The following is a 9,064-nucleotide window of genomic DNA, read 5'->3' as shown; positions in this document are numbered from 1 at the left end:
AGCTGCTGAGCTAAATTTGAAAAAGGCTTTTGGGAGGGAGGGCAGTGAGAGACGGGCAGTATCTAACAGAGTGACCATCTTCTGTGAATACTAATAAAAGTGCACCTCAGGATATTTCCCACAATTATGTATTTGAATGAGACATGAAATTTGATTTACCTCTCCTCAATCTCCTTCAAAGTCTGAGTTCTGTTAGTATTTTAATAAAAAAATTTCCTGGAAAAAAAAGATTTAAAAAAAAAGAAGAAGAAAGACTGAGTTTTAAACAACTATTTTGCAGAAGGTAAATTGCGAACTTGTAAATATTTGTACTGAAAATATGTGCTGAGTCGCATTAGCAGACCATGCTCAAACAGCTACAAATACTTCATTGTCAAAATGTAAGGATGCATTCCATGAAGGTCCACAGAGGATTGCTATAGGTCTGGTAGTATTTATTAATGAGTTGGGTGATGACACAAAAAGAATCATTATTAAATTTGAAGATAATGTCAAGCAGCAAGAGACTGCAAGTATTGTAGAGGAGATGATTAAAATACAGTGATCTTGATAAACTGCAGGTATGATCTTAAAATGTGGGTAGCATTCATGATGAATAAGAGCTACATTCAGACAGGAACAAGAAATTGCAGAAACACAGGACAGAAAGGAACTCTTTTCAAAGCAATTCTGTGGGCAAATACTTAGCAGGCTTCCTAAAACACAAATTCAACAGAATGAAATAATGCTGGGCTAGTGCAAAACAGGAGGATGCTGCCCTGGGCTGTCTTTGCAGGTGCAGAGTGCTCTGCTCAGCACTGGTGAGGCATCAGCAAAAGTGATGTGTACGCTTGTGGACACAACAAAAATGTGAAACAGCTGGAGGTGGTCCAGAGGAGGGCAGTCAGGGTGGTGAGGCATTGAAAAAACAGGCTGTAAGGGAATAAAAGTGATAGTGCCTAATCTGACATGGAAAAATGGCTAAAAGACTTTAAAAATGTGAAATTCTGCTCCAAAGAGAACAGTGGTAATCTGCTTTCTACATCTATGATGGAGGGCAAGAAATAATGGGCTCCTGTTTTAACATGAGATTCATCTTCAATATCAAGATGGAACCTTCTACAGATAATATTTCACTAAATAGTAGAATAAATTTCCTGGAGTGTCTATGGCATCTCCAGCACTGAATGTCGGCAAGGACTTGTAAACTGAGGTATAGTTGAGCCTACCCTGAGCGATGAGACAGACACAGTGATTTTCAGTCGCCTCCTAGGCTACAAATTGATAAGAAGCAGACCCCCACATTCTACTGAATAATTTACACAGTTAAAATTAACTATACTATTCTGAATGTGCATCACTGCAATCAGCTTCTGAGGAATTTAGCCTTCAGTCTCTAAGAATGTAAGCAGTAACAAGTTTAAAATTTCAGAATTTGTAACTTGTCAAAATTTGGGCAGATTTTCACAGAATAGCATATCGTTGTCACCAAGGCCCATCTCCCTGATACATTTTTAACAATAGTCTCAAACATGGGCATTCAGTTATAAAAATATATTTAACATGGGCAAAAGCCTTTTTTCATCAAATCTGCTTGAAGCCAGTTAAACTGATTTTGCTGAAACATTAAAAATAAAAGAAAAAAGAAAATAAGAATCCAGCCTTTTGCTGATCCATAAAGTGAAACACTGCAGCCCAAGCAGTTGAAGATGGAAGATTCTCAACTGTGCCTGCCATAGTTATTTACTTGAAAGTAGATTTGAGGATTCACTGTTTCATTATAATTTATAAGGCATTTTGAGATCCTGACATGATGTGTATTACATCTTTTAAAGCTTTGTGGAGTCGTTAATGGCAATGCAGATTTAAAGCAGTTTCTTGGATAATTACGGGAAAAAATAATTAAACTCATATTTTTTTTAAATAAGCCCCATGCATGATTTTGAATTATACCTTGTGCAAGTGTTTTGTTCTCACATTCTAGTTTAATAGAGCAGACCAGTTTGAAATGTGTTTTAATTGAATTGGGTTGTATCAGTCTCTTTACTGTCACAGTTAACAGGCTCTGCATTGAAGTAAGGACTGTGTTTCAAGGAGAGAGCTGGTGGTGGAGTTGTTCTGGCTGGAGAGGAGGAAGATGAGACCAGAAGAGAGCTCTGGGATCCATCTCATATTTCACACTGCTGAGATTTGCAAAACTGGCATCTGGATTCCTGGCTTTGTAGGGAAGGGAGATTCACAAACCTAGGAAAGGATGACAGCACTCCAGTGAGACAAACTCTCTTATGGTCTTCTTGTGCCCAGCAAAGAGAGAGAAGGATTCTTCTTGTCACAGCTATGAGCATCTGAGGTTATGCTCCAGCTTTGAATCTCCAAGTTTCTTTTCCCACTGTCCCTACTTGTGAGCCTAGAAAAATCAGGTTTCCTAGGCTAATACATGTTTTTTGAGTCCTTCTGCTGCCCACTCATTTTAGTGAACGCTGTACAACTGACCCCGACTCAGTCAGATCTCTTCCCTGTGCAGTACTTTCTCAGCAGCAGACAATTATTATAAATATAATAAATATGAATTTATAATATGAAAATTATTATAAATATAATAAATAAATGTTAATTGTCACTTGAATTTGAAGGCGAGTTTAAGGACTTTTCTTATGCAAAAATGTAGAAATATTTGACTGTGTACAGGTTTAACTGCTGTTAATAGGAAAAAACCCCAACAAAATGAAGTAACTAAATATTCACCAAAATCATGTCAAATGTTAAACTTCCCTACAAAAACCAGAACATGCACTGTGATGTTTAGCTACATAAATTAGCCAAAGAGGGAGAAGTGGTACCATCTGATTTAGATAAATCATCAACACCCTGCACATTTTTTGTAACTATTAGAGAAAGATTTTATATTTAGAAATGTATGTGTACATAAAGTGAACATATATAGATAGATACAGAAACACAGAGACATGCATTTCAATACTTGAACTGTGTTGGTGGGTACTATAAATCATCCAAGTACAGAAAAGAAACATGGTTCATGGTGATGTTTGCAGTTTCTTCCATATGGTAAATGCTTTTTCAAAACCATGAGATGATATAGTTTCTGCTGTGAAAAATGCATAGTTTAATAAGACACAGATAAATGCTGGTGAGAGAGGGATATAGCATATGAAGAGTATGATCAGGGCTATGAAAGGCACATACCGCATCTTTCTGGATTTAAGGGTTTTTTTAAACATATTTCATGCCTTCCTCCACACTTCAGGTTCTTCATTCCCACCGTGCAGCAGTTCCCATCACAGCTTATGTAATTAATCATCGTAAAACCTATTTCAAACAGAAAAAAAGTCCAAAGGAAACTTTTGCAATATCACAGAAGAAAAAAGTCAAGAATGTTACGATTTATTCAAGGTAAGTACTACTTCTGCAGCTTTTCCAGACCAGCAGGTAAAGACCAGCTGGAGAAAACCTGAATTCTATGGGCATTCACACATTTCTGCCACTTAGTGCCACGAGTTTTCATAACATTTGGCTACCTGACATGGCAGAAGTTGAGGGTCTGCCACGTTCAGGAAAACTTTACAAGTTCAGATCAGATGGATGGAGTGCAGCCAGAAGGCTGTTCTTGACTAAAGGACAGAAAAGAATAAACATTGATAGATATCAAAAAACTGATCTCCTGAGGAACAAAAAGAACACGTGGAGAGATCTTAGCAATTGATAGATGTTACAGAAGAACTTAAAATCCCCTCTACAGTCCTCTCTTTAACACAGGAAAGTATGAGACGATGCTAATTTCCTCACTCGGCCAGTGCTCTGACTTGTTCAGATGTGAGATTGCCAAGGCAGAAGAGAAAAGGATGCCTCTGCTGTATTTGAGCAAGAACCTGGATACTGAGGGAATGGAGTCCCTCCTCTTCTGATTAGGTGTATTGCTCTTTGTCCATTTTGGGACTCCAGGTAAGACAATGCAAAGCAAAGCTTCTTACACAAATCTCTTTTCAATACTTTAAACAAACAGGGTCTTCCAGACTTTCTTAGGAGGATTTAAAAAGACTGTGAATTTTACTTTCCCACAGTGTTCTTTATTGATAAAAATGAACAGAAGAACTGCTACTAATGCTCTTCTGATGTCTTTAGTTTTATCAAAGAAAAAAAAAAAAGATTCTCAATGCTTTTGGTTTTGTGATTTTCCTAGATTCAGGACACAAGTTCTTCCATTCCTGAAATTCACCACCATGGCTTTTTTCCCTGATGATAACAAGTCACTGAGAAGTTTGTTATAAGTCACGCAAAATGTAAAAAGCATTAGAGCTGGCACAAATTTCATGTTTGTAAAGGCAGCTGAAATCTCTTTGCACAAAGGGAGGAATTAAGTGAAGCTCAACAAGGCCAGTACATGCTGGCTCTGAATGGTTCCTATTAAGTTGTCTTTGTTCTTTTAGCTTGCATGATCCTTGTAGGTGTAGAAGTATACATTGGGCTTGACACTGTTTAAGTCACTGCTCAGAAACTGCCAGTGTACATTACTTGCATTTTTCAGTCTGACATGTTCAATTTCTGCAAAACATGTTAACATGGATCAATGGAAACCTCTGTGGGCTGAGATCCCCACAGGAAAATTCTCCCTGTAGAGAAAGCACTCACACTCATATAAACCTGGCAGATGTAGCATCATCTCCTACGCTGTGTTTCCTTCCTTAAAGGGTATGCACGAAGGACTCAGCCACAGCAAGGCTCCTCATGCTTGACTCTTGAAGGATAAAATTTCATGAGAATCTCTGAGATGGAGGTGGAAGGAAGCACCATCTTTCCGAAGACCTGGTGTGTTTTGGAGCTGCATGGCTGAATTATCATTTTTCTAATTGCTCCCTTTTTCTGCTGAATCCATACGGAACACAGCACACTCAATAGAGATTAATGGAGTTTTTAAAGAACACTTCCATGAAGACAAGCTAGGAATCACAGAGGGGTACCATAAAACAGTATCTGAGAGCACTGTATGTAGCACACAATGAAAAAGAGAACAAGCATCACTTGACCTGCTGTTTATTAGTCACAACGACAGGATGCACAATAACTTTTTTTTCTGGTGGGTGAAGTAAGGTAAGTAAAATTAATGGCACCCCACAACTTGCTCCTGCTGAAAGCTGGCATGAGTCTGTACTGCCTGTAAATGTCCAAATTTGCTAGTCAAGCTAGCCACCAATTTAATACAGTTAATTGAATGTTTACAAAACAAAGGATCCTTCTGTAAGAAGGCTGAGGAATTCAAGAGTGCCTCTGCAGTCTGACACATACTCAAAAATGTACCATAAAGTAAGCAAAGGGCTTTGAGCTGACATTTAAAAGAAAATCTATAATAGGTGCCATAAAAGACGTGCTAAAACTTCTTTAAAACTACAAAGAAACTATAACATAACGACTGCCTGAAACAAAACAGGAGAGAAGAATTAATCCACCCAGTAAGGCCTTATTTAGTTTGCTTTAACAAAATCTGTAAAGCCTATTGCTCTGCTGTTCTAATGATGTAGGCTAAGACACAGGAGATAGGAAAAGCCAAGACACGAAAGCTGTTGTAAAACTAGGTCACCGTTAAATTAAACATTTTATGAAAAAGAGAACCTGCCTTGAACAACTCTGAAAACCTCTTTGCTTTTTTCATGCCCTCTGACAGAGAGAGACACTTACTCTGCTTTATTGCCTTAATGAGAAAAAGCACCACTTTAGTGACGTCTCAGCACCCACCTCGAGCCAGCAGCTCCATTTTTTCTTGTAATTAACAGCTACTGAATATTTATGAAGTGCTACGGGGTAACACTTACTCATTCGATCAACAACGCTGCTGGTTTGCAGACTGAAAGGAAAACACTGGCCCTACCTCAGAGCACCGCTACCACTGCAGCTGCAGCAGCTTCTGCTTTTCCGAGCTTTTCAAGCACCAGGAGAGGAGGATGCTACTGGCAGAAAGTTAGCGATATCTACTCCTCCTTTCTTCAGATGATCACAGGGGAACATGCTGCACTGTGACTCTTCACCATGTGAAGAAGCTGTTGGAATACCCTGGAGACTCCCACTGTTGAGCTGTGAGTAAGAGTTAGCACAAGCCCTGTGAGCATGTGTAACTCTAGTGTCAGCCACGATATGCAGGGGTTGAAAGCTGTACATTTTGAAGCTGATAAAATGACCTCTTTACAGCAATGAGGATAATACAACTTTGGGAGAACATTACTAGGCATCAGGAAAATTTTCTACCGCTGCAGTCTTCAATAGAAGATATGATAATTTTATAAAAGGTGTGTTTTTGTCATTGAAATCAGTCTCTGGGATAAAGAAAAGCCGACCAAATATTTTCAATAGGACATGTTAGTGAAAATTAAAATCTAGCTCAGGTTCTTCAGTTTTAATGATTAAGTTTTAATCATTAAGGACAGGTAATGTTCCATACCTGGTGTGGAGCATGGTGGTCTCTTCTGGCTTTTAGATCTCATCATATAATACAGTGGAAAGGGAACAATAAAACTCTGCCCTCCTGGGCAGAAAGATGCATGGCAATCGCTTCCCATGCATTCTTCCCCAGTGCTTAGTGAGCAAAGCAGTGCTTCAGATGCACAGTCTTTTTCTGCAAACACTGCTGTATGTGCGTAGTTCTACATCAACTTGAGATGTCCCACTGATCTAAACGGAACTGCTTCTGCATCTCTAATCATACTCATCAAACTGCTGGACTCTCCCGCTGGGAAAGAGGCTAAACTGAGAAATGATTGCTGTGATGAACCAAGTCTGACTACATTGTTTTCAGCATGAGGATCAATGCAAATACAAAGCTAGCCTGGTTTTATCTGGTTTTAATTATGTATCATTTATTTTAGTAGTTAATGCATGAAAGTAAAAAATGTTGCTATGCCATTTTTCTTCATACCATTTATTACTTCAAGGGACCAAAGAATCGTTGTTACTTGAGAGAAGCCACTAGGCAAAGATTCATTTAATTATAGTATAAAATGGAGAAATAAGGCATGAAATATTATCCAAACCTAAAATACCATTTAAATTGTATTTATTTATCATTTGCCTTTCCTTTTATTTGTACTTTTTGGTTACAATTTCTTCTGCTGAGCATGATTAAAATAAGCATGGAGGTCACTTTTGCTATAATGTCTCAATTCAGCTTCCTTTCTCAGCATTGTGTGCTGCTGTAGTATGGTAATACTCAGGCTGGATATATTTCCAGGGAACATATCGGTAATTTCTTTGAATTGTAGTGTTAATACGCATGTGAAATATTTTCTATCTATCTTGTACTTTGAAAAGAGCATTTCTGTAGAACTTGCATTTTAGTCTGAGTTAACCTGATATATTTAAGCACTTAGATTTGTTGACTACTGCATGCACACTCCTTTGAGGGAGCTGTGAGAATGAAGACCGTGTAGAGTAGTCTTGAAATAGTTCTTCTTGAACAGACCTAAGACACTGAAATAGTTCATCGTTGATATTACATGTAGTCATAACCCAGCATAACTCCATATAACTACTGATTTAAAATGGTTTGCTGAGAAAATCTCTGTAAAAAAAAGAAATCTTTATTTCATAGATTGCCATTCTCTCTTTCCTCCCTTTGCCAGACAACTCTGTGCAGCAAATAATATATAACATGCTTGGGTTAATCCAAAGGGAATGAAAATTAATTTAAATTCAAACTTGATATAAAGGGGAAGTATTTTTTAGATTATTTTTATTTCAAAAAAAGTATCCCAAAAATATCCCGTGGTGTTTGAAAGGTGCATTTTCTTTGAACAAAACAATCAGGGAAGGTTCAGCAAGATCAAAATGTATTAACCTGCCACAGATGTATTTAAATTCCCACAGCTGAAATCTGAACCAAATCAATTGAATCAACACCCTGTAAAGTCTAATAAGGGTCAATGAGCTTGTGTGAGGCATAACTGCAGAATTTTGCCACTAAGATGCAATTTTGAGTGTGACAGGGAAAGAAATGTATCTTCTGTGTTGATGAAGGACCTTTTTGAAGAAGCATGTACAAATTATGCAGGCTAGAAACTGGCATTTGCAAGACTAAGGAAGGAGTAGCCACTAACAGTAAAGATGGAGATATGGATCCAGTAGAAATGGAAGTGATGCACAGTTGAACCACAAATAATTTTTCTTTTGAATTTAACATTTGAATTACTGCAGCAGTTTAGTGTACCAGACATCACCAGAAATTGTGCTGGGCAGACTATAGCCATAAAATAACAGGACATCCCTGAACATGATAGCTTTTGGTGTCAATCAGCAGGCTTATGAAATACAAACCTAGTTTCTATAAGATCCACGATGTTAGGAAATGGAGGGAACAGAGGCACCACACAAGGGCCTTTATGGCAGGCTACACGGGTAGGTAAGGGAGCCTTTCCCCTGTGCAGCTGACAGCCTCATCGTGAAGAGTTTCAACTGCCGTAATGAATCTGATGTGTGGGAACCAAACCTTGGCAATTCACACACTTTGGCACAGAGATGGGTGTGGGTGCCTCCTTGTCAATGGTCTGTCCTAGTGCATCCCAGCACAGGACTCTCAGACCTGAGGGTCAGTTTTGGGCAAGGTGAGCTTAACTTGCCTTCTGGAGAAAAACGAATAAAAATTTCAGCCAATAGAGAAATTGGTGGATTTCCCCTAGGAAGTATGCAAGCTCCTTTGCTCACCTAGTAAATTTGTGGAAACTCATCCTAACTAACGGCAATGTCTTTTGTCGATGGGACAGGTCTGTGTGAAAGAGCTGGGTCTCCAAGCTGTTTTGTTGGAGTTGTGGCGCCTGTTAAGATTGATGACGGTGTGCAAAGCCCAGGTGTTAGTTAGGGAATCCTGACTGTTGGAGGACCGTGACCAAGAGATGAGACTTTCCTGGTTTCAGTTGGAGGACTTTTTGCCAAACACTTTAATTGTGCGACTCAACACATAACCAAGATTGCAAGAGATAGAAGGCCTGCCTTCAGCTCCATGCCTTCCTTCGGGGCTGCGCCGAGTGCCCCAGCAGTGGCCGGGGTGGCGGGACACGGGGGCTGAAGTTCCCCCACGTCACCGCCA

General features: G+C 39.0%; 1 protein-coding gene and 1 long non-coding RNA gene across 2 annotated transcripts in view; one reads left to right on the top strand and one right to left on the bottom strand.

Moving 5' to 3' along the window:
- Nucleotides 1–417: 417 nt before the first annotated feature.
- On the bottom strand, nucleotides 418–5,938 carry LOC121673690. The gene is made up of 3 exons (XR_006019283.1): nucleotides 5,861–5,938; nucleotides 3,184–3,306; nucleotides 418–2,223 (listed from the first exon to the last, which is right to left on the bottom strand). It is a non-coding gene; the product is annotated as an uncharacterized LOC121673690 (long non-coding RNA).
- A 40-nt stretch (nucleotides 5,939–5,978) lies between these two features.
- Nucleotides 5,979–9,064, top strand: part of RGS6 (regulator of G protein signaling 6) — a 293,530-nt gene continuing 290,444 nt past the window's right edge. The window contains exon 1 of the mRNA XM_042047280.1: nucleotides 5,979–6,065. The gene's annotated coding sequence lies outside the window, so the exon portion shown is untranslated. The remainder of the gene's footprint in view (nucleotides 6,066–9,064) is intronic.

The sequence above is a fragment of the Corvus kubaryi genome, unplaced genomic scaffold (genome assembly GCF_017639235.1).
Source record: "Corvus kubaryi isolate FWS band 111438036 unplaced genomic scaffold, C.kubaryi_AGA036_p1.0 66, whole genome shotgun sequence".
Lineage (NCBI taxonomy): Eukaryota > Metazoa > Chordata > Aves > Passeriformes > Corvidae > Corvus > Corvus kubaryi.
The sequence above is the reverse complement of the archived record's forward strand: the minus strand, read 5'-3'. Positions and strand labels throughout refer to the sequence as shown.